This window comes from Dendrobates tinctorius, unplaced genomic scaffold (assembly GCF_039654945.1).
Source record: "Dendrobates tinctorius isolate UK_male_01 unplaced genomic scaffold, ASM3965494v1 ptg000059l, whole genome shotgun sequence".
Lineage (NCBI taxonomy): Eukaryota > Metazoa > Chordata > Amphibia > Anura > Dendrobatidae > Dendrobates > Dendrobates tinctorius.
Window position 1 is genome coordinate 1,239,789 of NW_027361727.1, and position 21,015 is coordinate 1,260,803.

The 21,015-nt window shown below is 44.7% G+C and overlaps 1 protein-coding gene and 1 long non-coding RNA gene across 5 annotated transcripts in view; one reads left to right on the top strand and one right to left on the bottom strand.

Moving 5' to 3' along the window:
• The window catches only part of GAS2 (growth arrest specific 2), a 109,155-nt gene that overhangs the window by 3,303 nt on the left and 84,837 nt on the right, over positions 1-21,015 (bottom strand). The gene's annotated exons all lie outside the window — the stretch shown is intronic.
• LOC141092287 (uncharacterized) lies at positions 12,159-19,732 on the top strand. Its single transcript, XR_012232750.1, has 2 exons — positions 12,159-12,342; positions 19,294-19,732. It is a non-coding gene; the product is annotated as an uncharacterized lncRNA (long non-coding RNA).

A 21,015-nucleotide genomic window follows, 5' to 3' on the forward strand; every position in this document is an offset into this window, starting at 1 on the left:
GTGATCAGATAGAGATACATAGATATTAGATGAATAGATAGTAACAAGGTGGATCAGATACATAGATACAGTGGGTACAGAAAGTATTCAGACCCCTTTAAATTTTTCACTCTTTGTTTCATTGCAGCCATTTGGTAAATTCAAAAAAGTTCATTTTTTTTCTCATTAATGTACACTTTGCACCCCATCTTGACTGGAAAAAAACAAATGTAGAAATTTTTGCAAATTCATCCACTATTGGATGAATGCATAGAAATGAGTTGCATCAGATAGATATGAGATCGATAAATCAATACAGTCATGACCGAAAATGTTGGCATCCTTGAAATTGTTCCAGAAAATGAAGTATTTCTCCCAGAAAATTATTCCAGTTACAAATGTTTTGTTATGCACATTTATTTCCTTTGTGTGTAACGGAACAACAACAAAAAAAGGCAAATAAGACAATTTCACAAAAAACACAAAAATGGGCAGGACAAAAATGTCACCCTCAATTTAATATTTGGTTGCACACCCTTTGGAATAAATAACTGTAATCAATCGCTTCCTATAACCATCAACAAGCCTCTTCCACCTCTTAGCTGTAATTTTGGAGCATTCTTCTTTTGCAAACTGCTCCAAGTCTCTCATATTTGTATTTGCCTTCTCCCAGCAGCAATTGTAAGATCTCTCCACAGGTGGTCAGTGGGATTTAGGTCCGGACTCATTGCTGCTACTTTAGAACTCTCCAGCGCTTTGTTTCCATCCATTTCTGGGTGCTTCTTGAAGTATGTTTGGGGTCATTGTCCTGCTGGAAGACCCATGACCTAGGACGCAAACTCAGCTCTCTGACACTGGCCACTACGTTGTGACCCAACATCTGTTGGTATTCTTCATATTTCATGATGCCTTGCACACAGTTAAAACATGCAACTATATAAGCCGCGGAGACACCATCACATGTTTCTCAACGCAAGCAATGACTAGCCAGGTCTTTCTCCGGGAAGGAACAACCACGGGAAGGGCAGTCTCCAATGAAGGAAACCACCTATGCCAAAACATGGTATCCATCCACAGACAGCTGTTTCGGGGTATTGCCCCTCATCAGTGTGGAGTAGGAAACTGGCTAGTAGGAGCAATGCCTAGTAACAGACTATGAAAAAAGGAGGATGATTGACCTCATAGAGATCAACATCCGACACTGCGGAGACAGCCAGTTTCCTACTCCACACTGATGAGGGGCAATACCCCGAAACAGCTGTCTGTGGATGGATACCACGTTTTGGCATAGGTGGTTTCCTTCATTGGAGACTGCCCTTCCCGTGGTTGTTCCTTCCCGGGGAAAGACCTGGCTGGTCATTGCTTGCGTTGAGAAACATGTGATGGTGTCTCCGCGGCTTATATATTTGCATGTTTTACATATTTCCCATAAGGGATGGGAGCAATGCTCTAGAATCACTGCGTTGAGAAACACGTGATGGTGTCTCCGCAGTGTCGGTTGTTGATCTCCATGAGATCAATCATCCTCCTTTTTTCATAGTCTGTTACTAGGCATTGCTCCTACTAGCCAGTTTCCTACTCCACACTGATGAGGGGCAATACCCCGAAACAGCTGTCTGTGGATGGATACCATGTTTTGGCATAGGTGGTTTCCTTCATTGGAGACTGCCCTTCCCGTGGTTGTTCCTTCCCGGTGAAAGACCTGGCTAGTCACTGCCTGCGTTGAGAAACGTGATGGTGTCTCCGCGGCTTATATATTTGCATGTTTTACATATTTCCCATAAGGGATGGGAGCAATGCTCTAGAATCACTGCGTTGAGAAACACGTGATGGTGTCTCCGCAGTGTCGGATGTTGATCTCCATGAGGTCAATCATCCTCCTTTTTTCATAGTCTGTTACTAGGCATTGCTCATACTAGCCAGTTTCCTACTCCACACTGATGAGGGGCAATACCCCGAAACAGCTGTCTGTGGATGGATACCATGTTTTGGCATAAGTGGTTTCCTTCATTGGAGACTGCCCTTCCCGTGGTTGTTCCTTCCCGGTGAAAGACCTGGCTAGTCACTGCCTGCGTTGAGAAACATGTGATGGTGTCTCCGCGGCTTATATATTTCCATGTTTTACATATTTCCCATAAGGGATGGGAGCAATGCTCTAGAATCACTGCGTTGAGAAACACGTGATGGTGTCTCCGCAGTGTCGGATGTTGATCTCCATGAGGTCAATCATCCTCCTTTTTTCATAGTCTGTTACTAGGCATTGCTCATACTAGCCAGTTTCCTACTCCACACTGATGAGGGGCAATACCCCGAAACAGCTGTCTGTGGATGGATACCATGTTTTGGCATAGGTGGTTTCCTTCATTGGAGACTGCCCTTCCCGTGGTTGTTCCTTCCCGGTGAAAGACCTGGCTAGTCACTGCCTGTCTTGAGAAACATGTGATGGTGTCTCCGCGGCTTATATATTTGCATGTTTTACATATTTCCCATAAGGGATGGGAGCAATGCTCTAGAATCACTGCGTTGAGAAACACGTGATGGTGTCTCCGCAGTGTCGGATGTTGATCTCCTTGCACACAGTTAAGGCACCCAGTGCCAGAGGCAGCAAAACAAGCCCAAAACATCTTTGAACCGTCACCATATTTGACTGTAGGTACTGTGTTCTTTTCTTTGTAGGCCTCATTCCGTTTTCGGTAACGGGTAGAATGCTGTGCTTTGCCAAGAAGCTTTATTTTGGTCTCATCTGTCCATCATACGCTTTTGCAGAAGTACTGTATTTTTGGCTTACTCACATACATTTTAGCAAACTGCAGTCTAGCTTTTTTAAGTGTCTGCGTCAGCAATGGGGTCCTCCTGGGTCTACTGCCATAGCGTTTCATTCAAATGTGGATGGATAGTTTGTGCTGACACTGATGCACCCTGAGCCTGCAGGACAGCATGGATTTCTTTGGGACTTGATTGGGGCTTATCCACCATCCGGACTAACCTGTGTTGCAACCTTTCATGAATTTTTATCTGCAATGCATGTCCAGGGAGATTAGCTACAGTGCCCTTGGTTGTTATCTTGAGATTGTTGATAATTTTCAACAATTTTGGTTCTCAAGTCCTCAGACAGTTCTCTTCTCCTCTTTCTGTTCTCCATGTTTAATATGCCACAAACACACACACACAATGCACAGATTGAGTTAACTTCTCCCCCTTTTTATCTGGTTTCAGGTGTGATTTTCCTATTGCCCACACCTGTTACTTGCCACAGGTAAATTTGATCGCGCATCACATTCTTGAAACAAAGCTGTTTACAATTTTGAAACGGTGCCACCAGTTTTGTCCTACCCATTTTGGGGATTTTAGGTGAAATTATGTCCAATTTTTCTTTTTTCCCTCTTTTTTTTTGTATTGTTCCAATAAACACAAAGGAAATAAACGTGCATAACAAAACATGGGGGGGGGAATTGCAATAATTTTCTGGGAGAAATACTTCAATTTCTTGAACAAGTTCAATGTTGCAAACACTTTCGGCCATGACTGTAAATTATATAGAATTTATTTTTTTATATGATACATTCTGTAAATATCAGATGAATCGACACCAATGACATGGATCAGATAGAAAGATATTAGATAGATAATAGATAAATCTGATAGATGTGAGATCAGAAGAGATATAATTGGTATGGATCATATATATTTATATATTATACGCAGAGCAGTTATTACATGGATCAGATAGATGAGACGGGCAGATTGAAGGATTCACATATCCGATGGATCAGATAATATATATTAGATGCATAGATCCATATATAATCCATCTCTCTTATATCTGTGCGGTAGCTCTATATAAGAGACAGATATTGTCCTCATTGGTTATAGACCGGTGATCTGGTCGCTATCATCAGATGACGTCTCGTCCGTGTCGGTGGTCACGTCTGCTTCGGGAATAATTAATGGAGGTTGTGAATGTGATCGAACATTGCGTCGGCTGATCTGAGCGCAGGAGATCTCAGCAGGCGCTGCCTTGTTCCGCCGAGCCGCTCGTAGCCTTGAGGATGAAGGGGTTTCCATGACAACCGAGGGTCGGCAGAAGGCGTGTAGATTATTTATGAGGATAAAGCGCAGGCAGAACGAGCTGTAATCTTAAGCCGTTTTGCCGCAGACCTTAGAAAATCTTAAAAAAAAAAAAAAAAAATAACCTCTGAATTTAGAAAATAAAGGAGCGGTAAAAGCGGCAATGACTACGGTAACCGGCGCCGCTCACAGGGCGGCACTGCAATGGCTGCCATTAGTGTTGTGGAGAGAGTCCGCATCAATAGGACAGTGGAAGAGAGTGAAAATACGAGTGCCTTTTTTTTTTTTTTTTTTTTTTTTACAAGGAATGATTCCCTCCACTACTCGGTCTTTCGGCGTCACACCTGGTGCTGCCTTGTGCAGCCACTATGAGGCGCCATATTCCTACCTACAAGTCATAGCTATACATGTAAATTGGACGTACATTACGGCCTACAGCCGTCCGCAGAGCCTAGTCCTATAGAAAGGTCACTTGTATGGCGGTTCTGGCTCAGATGGACGTAACACGGTCGCATTTTAGGGTCTGTATTATGAATACAACATCCTGAGCCCAGCAGAGTACCGCCAATGGCGGCAGGCCGCACAACTGGCATCCGTTATCCGTTTACTTCTCCAACATTGCCATGTATATTATATACAGTATGTAGAGAGAGAGTAGAATTAGAGAGGCCCCTAATTGAGCGGCCTCACATGCTGAGCCTGCGCTCAGTACCCAATAGGTGCCACCAGTTTTGCACAGCAAACGCGCCCGGAACTGCGGCTGACTGTAATCACATCAGTTCACCCCTTTAGATGCCGTGATGAACAGCGGCCATCACATCTACGTGGTTAGATGGTGGCTGGACCCTCTATCAATGGCAGGAACCCAATGGGTTGTTTATCACCCGTTGGTTGGTTATCACCTGGGGGCCCAAGCTCATACTTTTGTGTTGAGGCCCCTGGATTTTTCTGTGCACCCCTGCTGACCTGATCCCCATAAAATGCCATGGTCAGGGGGGACATACTGTATTCAGCTGCATAGGCCCCAGCTGGTAGGTGGGCAGCACACGCTGTAGCATTTTAGGGTTCACAGTCAGCGGAGGATTGCTGGAAATCTATCAGCCCAGGAAAGGATGCTCTATGACCAGCTATTGGAAACCAGGGGGCCCACATTCTGTGCAATGGCCCCTACTGATGATGCACTAAGCTTGGCCTTTTGCCTAAAATCAGCCCCACAGGTGTGATATCATTAGTATCTGGACCCCATAAATACAAATAATTAGGAACTCTGGTGTAACCTGAAGCTCGTGGGCCCCGATGCAAAATCTCCAACTCGGCCCCATCTATCACAGGTCTTTAATAATATACATGGGCCAAAAGGACCTTTCAGACCCTTCCTATTATCCAGGGTCCGCAGGTGTGAGAGCACCCCCCTGACCCAATATAGTTGTACCCTTGGTTGTTTTACCTTTTGGGCCCCATTTTTTTTTTTTTTTTTTTTTTTTTTTTGGGGGGGGGGGGGGGCATTTAGAGGGGTTACATAATTTCAGCATAAAATGCAGTTATCCCGACTGCCCTTGTGGAGGGTCTCAGTAAAGTGGGGAAACAGAGGAGTGGAAGGAGGACATTGACATTAGGGTCATTTTTGCTATGGACCGGGCCCCTGGGAGCCCCTATGGGCAGTCTCCGGATTAATTTTGTGTCTTATATACATAAGATAGATGTACTACTACTCCCAATATGTTGGCGTCTATATAAAACTGTTTGTTTAGAATTATTTTTAGCTTTTATCTCATTATGTTCCCATCCTGATCTGTTATAGTGGGCTGCACGGTGCGGGGGGCCGTCTGGTGTCACATAGGAGGAAATCTATATTACAGTTTCACAATTTATAAGAAGTCTATTAAAGCCTGCGGCCGTGCGCTGGAACTCATACGGGAGCTTAAGAACAATTATAGAGAGTGATGCCGGCTAGAAATCCCATCATCCATGAGCTGACCTTTTCTTATAGAACATCCGATTATCCCACATGTATTTTGCATGGGCCGTCAATGTCACATTGAGGTATCCGTGCAGAATAAAGGCGCTGCAACAATTTCCAACCCCCTTTACAGGAGTTTTCTATAAATCACATTTAACTTGATTAAAGTTTAAAACTTCTCAAACTTTGTAATATACAGGGTGGGCCATGTATCTGGATACTCCTGGGTGGGCCATTTATCTGGATACTCTTGGGTGGGCCATTTATATGGATACCCCTGGGTGGCCCATTTATATGGATACTCTTGGTTGGGCCATGTATCTGGATACTCCTGGGTGGGCCATTTATATGGATACTCAGGGTGGCCCATTTATATGGATACGCTTGGTTGGGCCATGTATCTGGATACTCCTGGGTGGGCCATTTATATGGATACTCCTGGGTGGGCCATTTATATGGATACCCCTGGGTGGCCCATTTATATGGATACTCTTGGTTGGGCCATGTATCTGGATACCCCTGGGTGGGCCATTTATATGGATTCTCTTGGTTGGGCCATGTATCTGGATACTCCTGGGTGGGCCATTTATCTGGATACTCTTGGGTGGGCCATTTATATGGATACTCCTGGGTGGGCCATTTATATGGATTCTCTTGGTTGGGCCATGTATCTGGATACTCCTGGGTGGGCCATTTATATGGATTCTCTTGGTTGGGCCATGTATCTGGATACTCCTGGGTGGGCCATTTATCTGGATACTCTTGGGTGGGCCATTTATCTGGATACTCTTGGGTGGGCCATTTATATGGATACCCCTGGGTGGCCCATTTATATGGATACTCTTGGTTGGGCCATGTATCTGGATACTCCTGGGTGGGCCATTTATATGGATACTCAGGGTGGCCCATTTATATGGATACGCTTGGTTGGGCCATGTATCTGGATACTCCTGGGTGGGCCATTTATATGGATACTCAGGGTGGCCCATTTATATGGATTCTCTTGGTTGGGCCATGTATCTGGATACTCCTGGGTGGGCCATTTATATGGATACTCCTGGGTGGGCCATTTATATGGATACCCCTGGGTGGCCCATTTATATGGATACTCTTGGTTGGGCCATGTATCTGGATACCCCTGGGTGGGCCATTTATATGGATTCTCTTGGTTGGGCCATGTATCTGGATACTCCTGGGTGGGCCATTTATCTGGATACTCTTGGGTGGGCCATTTATATGGATACTCCTGGGTGGGCCATTTATATGGATTCTCTTGGTTGGGCCATGTATCTGGATACTCCTGGGTGGGCCATTTATATGGATTCTCTTGGTTGGGCCATGTATCTGGATACTCCTGGGTGGGCCATTTATCTGGATACTCTTGGGTGGGCCATTTATATGGATACTCAGGGTGGGCCATTTATATGGATACTCCTGGGTGGGCCATTTATCTGGATACTCTTGGGTGGGCCATTTATATGGATACTCCTGGGTGGGCCATTTATATGGATTCTCTTGGTTGGGCCATGTATCTGGATACTCCTGGGTGGGCCATTTATCTGGATACTCTTGGGTGGGCCATTTATATGGATACTCCTGGGTGGGCCATTTATATGGATACGCTTGGTTGGGCCATGTATCTGGATACTCCTGGGTGGGCCATTTATATGGATACTCCTGGGTGGGCCATTTATATGGATACCCCTGGGTGGCCCATTTATATGGATACTCTTGGTTGGGCCATGTATCTGGATACTCCTGGGTGGGCCATTTATATGGATTCTCTTGGTTGGGCCATGTATCTGGATACTCCTGGGTGGGCCATTTATCTGGATACTCTTGGGTGGGCCATTTATATGGATACTCAGGGTGGGCCATTTATATGGTTACTCCTGGGTGGGCCATTTATATGGATACTCCTGGGTGGGCCATTTATATGGATACCCCTGGGTGGCCCATTTATATGGATACTCTTGGTTGGGCCATGTATCTGGATACTCCTGGGTGGGCCATTTATATGGATTCTCTTGGGTGGGCCATGTATATGGATACTCTTGGGTGGGCCATGTATATGGATACACCTAAATAAAAAGGGAATGGTTGGTGATATCAACTTCCTGTTTGTGGCACATTAGTATATGGGAGGGGGGAAACTTATCATGGTGGGTGGTGACCATGGCGGCCATTTTGAAGTCGGCCATTTTGGATCCAACTTTATAAATGGCCCACCCAGGTGTATCCATATAAATGGCCCACCCCGCACTTTGCCATTCAATTCTTTACCAAGTTCAAGACCTCTGCTTGCCGTCAGTAAGAAGGAGCATTCTGGTTACCATCCAGAGACCACTAAAAACCTGTACAGACCTACTCACATCCCACGGTTTGTTACAGTTGTATCCAGTCTAGATAATCCTCATCCTCTCTTGTCCTGGATGTTTGTTACAATGTATCAGAGCAGATAAAAATGTATCACTGCAATGTAAGGGCCCTGCAGCTCACAGGGGGATTGTCTAGACAGGATGCAATTGTAACGAAACCCTCAGCTGTAGGTAGCAAGAAGTGAGGAGAACTTTTGTCTAAATCTGAACCAGAATGTTTACATTCACTGACAGCAATCAGAGACCTTGAAAATCACGTAGAATTGAAAGACAAAAGTTGCAGAACTTTTCAGGTTATTATTATTTTTTTAATTTCCACTTTATTTATTAGCCCCCATTTGGAACTTGTACCTGTAATCAAGTTTCATCTCACGTATTATACAAGTCAATACATCAGTTCTGGCTGCTGCTGTTAGAGGCAGGTGTGGGCTGTATTATACAGCCGTAACCTGCTTTATAGGTTGCAGGCTCAGCTCCTGAGAGTGCTCCATACACCCCCATCGGCTCCATGATGGATATGTAGGTAACGGAGTGGGAAGTGGTTAAATAAAACCAGTTATCCCAGTTAAGGTTTATATCCCAATCCCTAAAATTCAGACTGTGGTCATTTTCAGACCTGCATGTTACGGGGGTATTAGTGCACCTGTATTATTACTGCAAGCCCCTGCAAAACCGCAGGTCTAAGGACCGAAACTGACAGTATCCTTTTCCTATACAGTGACAAAATCATAAATAAATCATTCTGTACAGTCTGTGTTTCAACAATAGGGCCAATATTGTGATTAGAGGGGTATAATAGCCATTAATGGGGTTTTCCACCTTTTGGTTGCAATTTTTTTTTACTTAAATAGATTAAATTGGGGCTAAAAATTAATTTTTGCAACTAGGTTTCATTTAGCACCGTTTGCCTTCTATAGCCTCTGTATTGAACGATCTATTGCTGGCTGCAGAAAGAGTTAACTGAGAATCTGTCAGTGAGCTCGCTGTAACATTCTTGATGTCTTTTTTTTCCTGAGCTCTCGTAGCCGATTTATGATCACAGACAGCATCAAAGTTGAATGTGCCGGGAGATAAAAGGCCTGTAAAAGTCAAACGGCGCAAAGTTTTTAATGAATCCCAATTGCAGAAATCATTTTTAAGTCCCAAATACATGCATTTAAAGTAAAGAAGTATCCAAAAGGTGGACAAACCCTTTAGTATATAATATAGTAGAACAATATAACAGATCTAGTCTCTTGCTGATTCTGGCAGCCCCCTTGTACATTTTACAAATCACAGCTCCGAAAATAGATATAATAGTGAATAAACTTCCAGGAATTTACCCCCCAAACTGCTCCTCGTCGTCCCACTGCTGGCCACTGTCTCAGAAGCGGTGACCGGTGATGACTTTATTTTCTTGGCCAAGGTTGTAGAACATGGCGGAATCTTCAAGGGGGTTAATGTCCAATATAAATGGAGAAATGTTCACTTTCTACACATTTATTACCTGGCATCAAAAGGTAAGAGGGAAAGCAGCCCGAGGAGACGGAGGGGCGACCTGACCCTGTAAATATTTAATGGCTGCACAAATAGGATTATGCCAAGTGGGGAATGACAGGAGCTACGTGCGGAAGATTAAAGAATTGCAAGGAGCTTTCCAGGATTTCCGTCCCCCCTCAATGTCGAGAATGAAGGGGACACTATTTCCAGATCTTACTAGACAGCAGTCAGTGAATGGAATCCAGCATGCGAACAGTTATGGAATGTTCTAATTTTTGTATCAATTCCTCATTGTTTTTTTTTTTTACATCTTTGCTGTGAATCACGATGGGACTAAAATCCACGCTAATCGCGTGATTGACAAATAGATGCATTGTAACCTTCGTGCCTTTTTTTTAATTGCAATTTTTATAAACCAACAAATAAAACAACTTTTTTTTACACCCCCAATTTTGGAAAATCATTGCAAAAGAAGCACTATGCCGCCAACCGGTGACCCTGGTATAAAGCGTATGGTAATTAGCATTGCAAACGTGAGATCAGAACAGATCTTCCTTCACAAAATGACCGTCATTCTTCAATGACAGCAAGCAGAGACCTTGAAAAAAATGGGGAAGAATACAGTCAAGATATGAATTAAGCATCGCAGGAGCAGATTAATGTGACACTAAGGGAAAATACCCCCCCAAATTAAAAAAAAAAAAAATCTGCAGCGTTTTGTGGCAGAGCGAAAGATAAAAGCGGAGCTCTGCCATGTATTGTGTGTTGCTCATAAGTGCACTTCCACACTGAGCCACTAGGTGGTAGGTTTGCGCCAAGAAATCCCAAAGCCAAAGAAACAATGTAAGTTTCGGCTGCCGATTCTTTCTCTACATTTCACACCTTTTGCAGCTTTTCTCCTAAACCTACAGCTGGTCATTAAATTCATCTGAAATGGTCAACAATTAATGCAAACCTTATGTCTTTGGTCGGGAAATATAAATCGCTCAGCATTTCAATGTACAAGTTGACTATTTGGGGGTTAATTAAAGTAATTTTATTTAAAGGGATTCTCCACTTTTACCTCCAACTGCGCTATCAGGTCTCCTTTGGTTATTTGTAGGACCTGGGTGCAGAATATATATTAATTGTTATGCTATCTTTTAAGCAAGTACCTTGATAGGCAGGATTATATATTAGTGTATGACACCTTTAAAAGACTTGTCACCATGAATATGTATTTTTTTTACCTGGTGTAAATGGCGCTGTTCCCCTGAATCCGGCATTGTTTTTCTTTTGTTTCTGCGCCGTTCTGTTCCTGAGATATGGCCCCTTCTTCCCTGTATATAAATCTTGTATTTGGTTTACCAATTGGGTGTGGTTCTCAAGTGCACACCCATGAAGAAGAGTTTGACCACGCCCACTTGTAAAAGACTACATAAAGGGAAGAAGAGGCCATATCTCAGGAACGGAGAGGCGCTGGAACAAGAGAAAAACATCGCCGGATTCAGGAGAACAGCGGCATTTATACCGGGTAAATAAAATTGGGCTAGGGAGGTAATTTATTGCGGTAATTGCCACATTTGCTGCACATGGAGTTTGCGAGAGGGTTGTTCTGGCCCCTGGATGATTTATAGAATATCTTCAGGGTAATGCGCAGTCAGACGGCTGTATAAATCGGAGTGAGATCATGCTGCAGTGGACAGACTGGCGGGTGGGCCTCCCGACCCCGGGCGTGACGGCTTCATATATTTCTATACAGCTCTCACGCGCAGGTCGGGAAACCCACCGGACAATCTGTGCTTTGAGGTCCGATCTGGGTCCAATTTATTTGGTCATCTGAATGCGCCCTAAGATGAAAAATGCAGGTCCAACCCTTGAACCTGTCTCCAGAATGCAGATACCCAAACCCTCTGCACTGATGGCTGCTTCCAGGTAGAGAATGAATGGAGAAAAATGTGTATTTGGTTTATTCGGTAACACGTATAAAAATGAATAAAGAGGGCTGCAGACATGCGGAGCCGCTTCCTCTCTGGCTGGATGTGTTAAATAAATGTAATCATTTTTGGAATTGGGTTCCATTCAAAATTTGTCATTGTTTTGCATTAACAGGCACTTTATGTATATGCACATTTAACATTGGGGGTGGCCTGTGGTCGTAAATCAGCAGAGAAGATCTCGGAAAAATACAGATAGAAAAAAGTTAGAAATTGTCAGAGCGAGCTCACCGACAGAATCTCACTTAACTCATTCTGCAGCCAGCAATACACATTGCACCACAGAGGCTGTAGAAGGCAAACGGTGCTGCTACATTTTTAACGGAAAACAAAGACCAAAATTCTGCCCAAAGATGGACAACCTCAACTCAGTCCAAGAGAGCCACACTTCTATCTTATGCCTACAGCTTCATTTTTGTTAGTTAGCGGGCGGCCCCCATGAGTGAGGCGCGGGCTGTATTGAGCTGTCTATCATCGGCGAGTGTGCGATCAGTGATCTGCGGTAAGTCGGCGTGTCTATTTGTCAGGTTACATCTGTCTCTTGATAAGCGGATCATAAACAGGCGGATTTATTTGTCTCGCTCAGATTGACGACGTCCCCGGTGAGTGGTGCGGCATTCTATCAGCGGCGTGTAGACTCCTATCTGCGAGATCAGCGCCGCGCCCTCTCTACACCGCGCCGCGGCCTTATCCTGTAATCACTTATCTAGGAGAGGCTCAGGACACGAATCCGCTTTCCTGAAACAATTGTGATGAATGAGGGAGAGATATTGCAAATTGTAACCCGGCGACACTTAATAACAAAAATGTCACGTCGGGGAAATGATGCAGACGTCGCGGAGAACACTCAGCCCCCATTACGGTGTAATTGAGCCCGGGCTCCAGGCTGCACCCATTATAATCTCATTACATCGCACGTCGTATACACACACGCCGCCGCCGCCGCTCTCCCTGCATCGCTGAACCCACACCGAAATACTGCCAAAAAATATCCGGCAATGGGCAAAAATCTGATGTATTTCTCCAATGCCTGGCGCCCTCCAGAACTGTCCGGATATTACAGAATTTACAGGGATATTCAGACTTGTGTGACCTCATAAGGGAAAAAGTTGTAGTCTATTGCATTAATTGTAAAAATGTTGCCTTCTGCTTACCTATTTCTAACAGCTGAGGGTTTGTTACAGTTGCATCCGATGTAGATAATCCTCTGGGAGCTAAACAGTTGGATACATCTTACATGCACCGATACATTGTAACAAACTATAAGGATAGGAGAGAGAATTGGGTTGAGCTCAGAGAGGATGGTCTAGACCAGGGGTCTCCGGAGGCGAGCGAGACCCCTGTATCCTGCGGCTGTTTGCTCAGGTGACAGCCATTCTCCACCGTATCTGCAACCACTGTTGTTATGGAGCACATAGGGGCAATACTACTTGTTCAGGGGGGCACTCGGGGCATTAAAATTTTATAAGAGGCTGACAGTACCACATTATTTGAGAATGGGGCATTTACTGCTCTTTTACTGCTCCTTAAATAGTAATAATGTCATTATTATTTTATAAGGGGGCACTAAGGCCATTACTACTATATAAGTGGACTCTTGGGGCATTCAAGGCATAAGCCCTTTTTAGGTTGGCACATGTAAGATTATTACGGTAGCTTATGTGGGTGGTCAGGCCATTAACTATAAGGTGGCACTCGGGTCAATATTAGTTCATAAGATGACACTCGGGCCATTATTTTTTTTTATAAGCGGATATTAATGGTCATTATTACATTATAAGGTGGCACTTGGGCCATTATTATTTTATAGGGCGGCTTGCGGGCCATTATTACTTTATACAGTGATACTCAAGGCCATTATTACTTTATAGGGTGGCACTCGGGCCATTATTACTTTATAGGATGGCACTAGGGCCATTATTACTTTATACAGTGGCACTCGGGCCATTATTACTTTATAGGGTGGCACTCGGGCCATTATTACTTTATAGGGTGGCACTCGGGCCATTATTACTTTATAGGGTGGCACTCGGGCCATTATTACTTTATACAGTGGCACTCGGGCCATTATTACTTTATAGGGTGGCACTCGGGCCATTATTACTTTATAGGGTGGTACTCGGGTCATTATTACTTTATACAGTGGCACTCGGGCCATTATTACTTTATACAGTGGCACTCGGGCCATTATTACTTTATACAGTGGCACTCGGGCCATTATTACTTTATAGGGTTGCACTCGGGACAATATTACTTTATAGGATGGCACTTGGGCCATTATAATAATAAATTTTATTTCTGTAGCGCCGACATATTCCACAGCACTTTACATTAAAGAGGGGACTTCTACAGACAATAGACATTACAGCATAGCGATAATCACATAGATCATAACAAATACCAAGAGGAGTGAGGGCCCTGCTCGCAAGCTTACAGTCTATGAGGAAAGAGGTAGACACGAAAGGTGGGTGGTAACAGTTGCTCTGATTGTATGGACCAGCCATAATGTTAAGTGTGTGACAGTACAGACACAGAGGGCTGATAGATGCATAAAGCATGTGGGAACATGATGCTGGGAACCTGGTTATGGTAAAACTTTTGGCTGTGCCACACAGGGATAGTTAGGTTAATGTGTTGAGGTGATAGGCCAGTCTGAATAAATGCGTTTTCAGGGCACGCTTAAAGTTGTAGGGATTGGGGACTAATCGTATTGACCTGGGAAGTGCATTCCAAAGAATTGGCGCGGCACGTGTAAAGTCTTGGAGACGGGAGTGGGAGGTTCTGACTATTGAGGATGTTAACCTCAGGTCATCAGCAGAACGGAGGGCGCGGGTAGGGTGGTATATGAAACAAGGGAGGAGATGTAGGGTGGTGCTGAGCCATGGAGTGCTTTGTGGATGAGGGTAATAAGTTTGTACTGGATTCTGGAGTGGATGGGTAGCCAGTGTAATGACTGGCACAAGGTAGAGGCATCGGTGTAACTATTGGCGAGGATATGATCCTGGCAGCAGCATTCAAGACAGATTGGAGGGGGGAGAGTTTGGTAAGAGGGTGACCGATTAGAAGAGAGTTACAATAGTAATGAATAAGAGAAACAGTCAGAGTTTTTAGGGAGTCAAAAGTAAGAAAAGGTCGAATTCTAGAAATGTTTTTGAGGTGCAGATAACAAGAGCGAGCCAGTGATCGGATGTGGGGGCAAAGGAAAGCTTATTACTTTATTGGGTGGCACTCGGGCCATTATTACTTTATAGGGTAGCACTCGGTCCATTATTACTTTACAGGGTGGCACTCGGGCCATTATTACTTTATAGGGTGGCACTCAGGCCATTGCCATTATTACTTTACAGGGTGGCACTCGGGCCATTATTACTTTACAGGGTGGCACTCGGGCCATTATTACTTTATAGGGTAGCACTCGGCCATTATTACTTTACAGGGTAGCACTCGGGCCATTATTACTTTACAGGGTGGCACTCGGCCCATTATTACTTTATAGGGTGGCACTCGGGCCATTATTACTTTATAGGGTGGGACTCGGGCCATTATTACTTTACAGGGTGGCACTTGGGCCATTATTACTTTACAGGGTGGCACTCGGGCCATTATTACTTTATAGGGTAGCACTCAGGCCATTATTACATTATAAAGTGGCACTCGGGCCATTATTACTCTATAGGGGGACTCTAGAAATGATTACCTTCATAGGGGCACGCAGGCTCCATCTAATATTTCTTCTCATAGAATGGGTCTCTTAAGATATGAAAAGTCGTGGACCCCTGGTCTAGACCGTCAAATGCACTGATGAAAAAGCATCATGAATGGATTAATATTTTTCTTAATCCCCTCCAACGCTGTGCTCCATGCATCCATGTATAAATCTACTCACAATGGGATTGGACTTTAATATGGGTTTCCCAGCTTCAGGGCGACGCACCAGGCTGCATAATAATGTAAGACGGTCAATTATCGGAAAGAGAATAATCCGTAATATAATGAGCAGCTACACTGTATATAACAAATATCAGCAAGAGCCTCCTCCCCGGGTCACAGTAATAGTCTCCAGAGTCTCCAGCGCCATCTACACAGGACCATACCCCTCCCAATCATCACTACCTGCAAATTAAAGAACAAATGAGAGATTTCCATAGTTTGAGGCCTAATAGAATGTCAGCAAGCAGGCACCGCCATCTGCTGGTCAAATGTTGTAGGACAAGAAAAAGTAATAAGACCTGCATTGGCAGGAACTGTAAGGTTAAGTCCATGGTTCCTGAGGGGAAGAGATTGGAGTAGACACCAGGTCAAGTGACACCTGTGGTGCAGTTATTAATTAGAAAAAGCTTGGAGGGCAGAGAGGGGGAGGAATCATCACCTGGACCTGTAGCAGGAAGGATGTGCAGTGAGCAGACTTGGCTTATAGACGCCATTATGTGTAACCAGATCTGAGTGAGGAACCGAATGAATAACTGAGTGAACAGTCCGGAGTCGAATGTGCAGAGCCAGTGCAGAGGGAGATGTTTAGGCCGCAGGAGAGAGACTTTTGTGTAAGCTGTAACTTCCGGTGTACTTGTAGATGTACGGTAAAAAGGGGACTAGGGCCGTGCTTCAGGGGACTATGGCTGCCAGCGTAACAGGTGTGATTAATCAAAGGGACTGATTGATGAGGGACTTATGGCCTAACGCGTAGGATGGTAGACTCCCGTTACGGCCTGTACGACGATTCATATTGCCTAAGAGAGTGACGACAGTGACGGGTCCAATAGTACTATCATGCACTATTAGGTCCAAAACACCCCTGACGATAATACTTGTATCAACAGAACAATAGTGCGTGAACAAATTGTGTTATTACTGTCACGTGGACCCGTCCTGTGTGACGCGACCAGCAGGCCGGTAACTATAACAACAGGACGCGGCACGTGATACTGTCCTGTGTGACACGGCTCGCAGGCCGGTAACTAAAACAACAAGACAAAGGGAAGGGAAACAGATACAACGGTGGGCCCTGCGATAGGGAAACCTCCTGCACTCCCCTGAGTCAGTGTCCCTAACGCTCCTAACATTCACTAGGCCGGTTCCACGCCGGGCGCCGATCAGGAATCTGTCGCCCAAGCACACCCTACACCTATCCCTTGCTAGGGAGCTGGGTGGTGCAGGCACTGGCCCCACCGCTGTACTAATACACACTAAGGAGAAACACAAACAGGGAAACACCACTTAGCTTTACTCTGTTGCACTTGCTCCTGGCAACAGAGTCCACCACCAGAATGCAGCTCTCCTCCTGAATCGCCGCCACCAAGCTCTGTCAGAGCTACAAGGAAATCCCCTATGACTCCTTTCACACCAAGCTAAGACAGTGCTGCAAGGAACGCTCTCCAGCGCCTTCCTCCACCAAGGATGGTTGAAATGAACACTATCACCAACACCGATTGCAACACCTGTGACTCTTTTATAGCAGAGCCAGCAATCACACCTGCATAATAATGATGTGCACTTAACTAAAGAACTAGAGTGCAATGACGCTCACCACCACCGGGGGCAAACTTAGAACAAACGACACCACAGTGCAATAATCCTAATGGCCACCGCGGGCAAAAACCAACCTTAAGCACAGCTTAGGAAAAAAAAAAGGTTACCTGTGCTTTTTATATGTCCTGATCCAGCATGGATCATGACAATTACTCAGTTTAGCCAAACAGTTGTATTCTCAGTGTATAATAATTTACTGTATTTCCACTGTTTGCTTTACCCTTTGATATTGTGCCGCAGGCTTCTCATATATCCGTGTTAATCACATAAATATATGTTGGGTAAGTCACTACGGAGTCCTCATTCTCTGCGCTGTTGCATCCACGCGCCTGTTTACAGGGTCATCGAGTGCCCATTAGCTTTGTGATACTGCTGGTGGGCACTTGTAGAGGTACATAGTGGGGACACTTAGATTCAGGAGGCAGAAATGAAAAACTGAGTTTTTCTCCGTAATGGTTTATCTCGTCTGATAGAACAGCTGCTGACAATGTGACGTTGTCCTAGCATACGAAAGTACGGCAAACTATAGATCTACACTTCTCCACAATGAAATCGCAACACCAAGAAGGAAAATCGGTGGAATAATGGAAGTCACCGGGTGGAGACGTTACTGATCTGAAAATGAAAAAAATGTAAACAAAATTTTCAGAACATCTGGATTTCTTCAGTCTGGAGTATGAGCCACGTGCGGAAAATCCTGGGACTTACATCCTCGGCTGCTGTCAGTGAGGTTATTAATGGTCGTCTGAGGAAGGTTCTGCCTCTGCATGAACTTGGGAAAATCATCAAGATCCGCTGCTGACAGCTCCTGTGTAATCACCAATGACGTCCCCGATGTGCTCAATGGGAGACAAGTCCAGAGACGCTGCAGCCATGGGAGCAGGTGTAGGCCACACAGTCGGATCACAGTAGCACTAGCTCCTGGGACACTTTGGAGAATTGGCCACACCACTGGTTCCACTACCAAATCAGTATGACGGTGAGCGGTTTATGCCACTGGAATGAAGAAGACTAGAGGTGTCCGGCTACTGCACATCACACCACCCTGCACCATAATACCGGTGTGATGTTCCCTCATGAAGGCCTCTTCATGGCGTTGCCAATGTGATCTCCAGCTCCAGAGATCGGCACAGCCACGTAGCGATCCGTTCTGTACTGCAAGTGAAATTAGCCATCACAGATCAAGGCTGAGATATTAGTCAGTGTCTACACAAACCATCAGAAGGCGTGTGCACGACATTGGGCCACGAACCGGACGTCCAGCTACTGGTGACCACGGTCCTCACGTCACCGTGCTCAAAAGCTGTCATGGTGCCGAGCAAGATGACAATTGAGGGTTGAATGGAGGTCTGTTATTTTCAGCCGTCAGTCTCACTTTTGTCTTTGAATCAATGATATCTGGAAATTGGTCTGGAAACGACACGGGCAACGCCATAAAGAGGACTTCATGAGGGAGTGTGAAAGTGTCTCAGGAGTCATTTTACTACACAACAAACCCAGACCTTATGTTGCTCGTACTACTGTGAGCCGCCTGCCTGGCCTAAACCTGCTCCCATGGCTGCAGCGCCTACAGACTTGTATTCCATCGAGCACATTGGGGCGTCATTGGTCGCTGATTACTGAGGAGCTGCCAGCAGAGGATCGTGATGATTTGCCCAAGTGCATTCAGCGGCAGAACCTTCCTCTCAGATGACCATTAATAACCTGGAAGTCCTGGTCATGTGGATCAGACTCCAGACTGAAGAAATTGAGATTTTGTTTCCATATTTTCAAATCAGTAACATCTCCATCCTGTGACTTCTAGAATTCCACAACTTTTCCTTCTTCGTGCTGCAATTGAAATATCTATCTATCCCACATCTATCAAATTTCATGGGCCACATTCGAGAAAATGGGGGCCAATATTTCTTGCTATTTTTCTTTCCAGATGCTGCTCACAGTGCTGCTGCTGCTGCTGCTGCCGCCGCGGGGTGTGTGATGGTGTACAATGTGTGAACGCGGCGAGCAGGCATCAATACATCTCAGCTACTAACATCGCTCATTCTTAATGCCTCTGCTTCTTGCAAATCCCTAAAGAAATCTCCCAGCCGCGTTACCATGGCAACAGAACCATGCCCCCCCCCATCTCTCAAGTTGAGTTAGAGTTAAAAGTCACTCCTTAATACATCCTCGATCTCCCGGATCGTCCTCATCTCGGACGCGAGGCAGAGACGTCGATCAATATTCTACATCCACACCGTATATACAATGTTACTTCCCAGATCAAAGCACCGCTCCTGCTCGCACTGAATAATTAAAAATGGAAAACATCTTTAAAAAAAAAATTGTTTGTTCTCACAATGAAAGAGATTTTTTTTTCTCCCCTCCACCATCTTCAATGTAATATATGACTAATGCTTCAGTGGCGAACAGACGCCGCCATCAACATAATGTAGAAGATTGATTAATTATTATCGGATCACATTTAAAGAGGAATCACCATTTTAATTCCCCCCCCCCCAATAAATCTATAGTATACGGGAAAATAAGCAACTTTGTAATATATCTTATCAGAGAAATATGATTCTTTCTCCTCCCCGTACTGATCATTCATTCTCAATTAATGGGTTAAATCTGTATTCAGTGCCGAAAGATTTAATATTACGGAGAAAACTATTAAAAGATCTTTTAAAAGATTATTGAGATAGGAGATGACAGTTGGTGCTCATAATATTCTATGAATAGAGGAGGAGCTAGATTGACTGTCATTTCAGAAGAGATCTCACAGCAGAATGTCTCAGCTTTCCATAGAACTTTATAAGCACCAATCGTGCTTATAATCTCCTCTCTGAGTAATAGGAAAATCTGTTTTCACCGGTAAATTGAGAATTTTGAGAATGAAAGATCAGTCCAGGAGGAGAAAGAAGGAGATTTCACTGAGAAAATATATTACAGTTATTGATTTATGAAAACTATGGTTACTCTCTAAACATTACTGAGATAGGAGATAGCATTTGGTGCTTATAACATTCTATGGAGAGGGGAGGAGGAGGCTGATGCAGACACAGACATTCTGCTGCAAGTTCTCCAGTTATACTCAATTTTCATAGACTTGATTAGGGACCAAGTAAAGGTGGGGGGGCTTCTGTTTAGGACCCTCATCTCTTGACTTAAGTGTAGAGCGGTGAAAAAGAACGTCACCCTCTCAGGAGGACCTCATCCTGTATTACACGACAGCCCAGTCATGTGGATGCACACTATGTAATACCTTCTATCCCCTCTAGTGGCGCTGCAGGAAAATTAAACATTTAAAGGGTTTGTCTGGGACTTCAACATTGATAGCCTATCCTTTGGATAGGTGATCAGTCTGATTTTGGGGGTGCGACACCCGTCATCCCCACTGATTAGCTGCTTCCAGTGTTGGCCAGAACTGCTCAGTTGCGGAGCTGCACAGCTCCGTTGACAGAATAGTGACCGCGGCTGGGTATGGCACTTCAACCCCCTATTGATTTGAATCAAACTCTTTAAGAAGTTAGAAGCAAGGGGTGGTGGTGGTGGGGGAATCCATTTTGATGCCCAGCAACCTCCCTCCACGCCACATCTATCATTGCAGTCGGGGGCTTAGTGACGACCCACCAGTCTGCTGTGTTGGTACACTCATAAGAAGAGC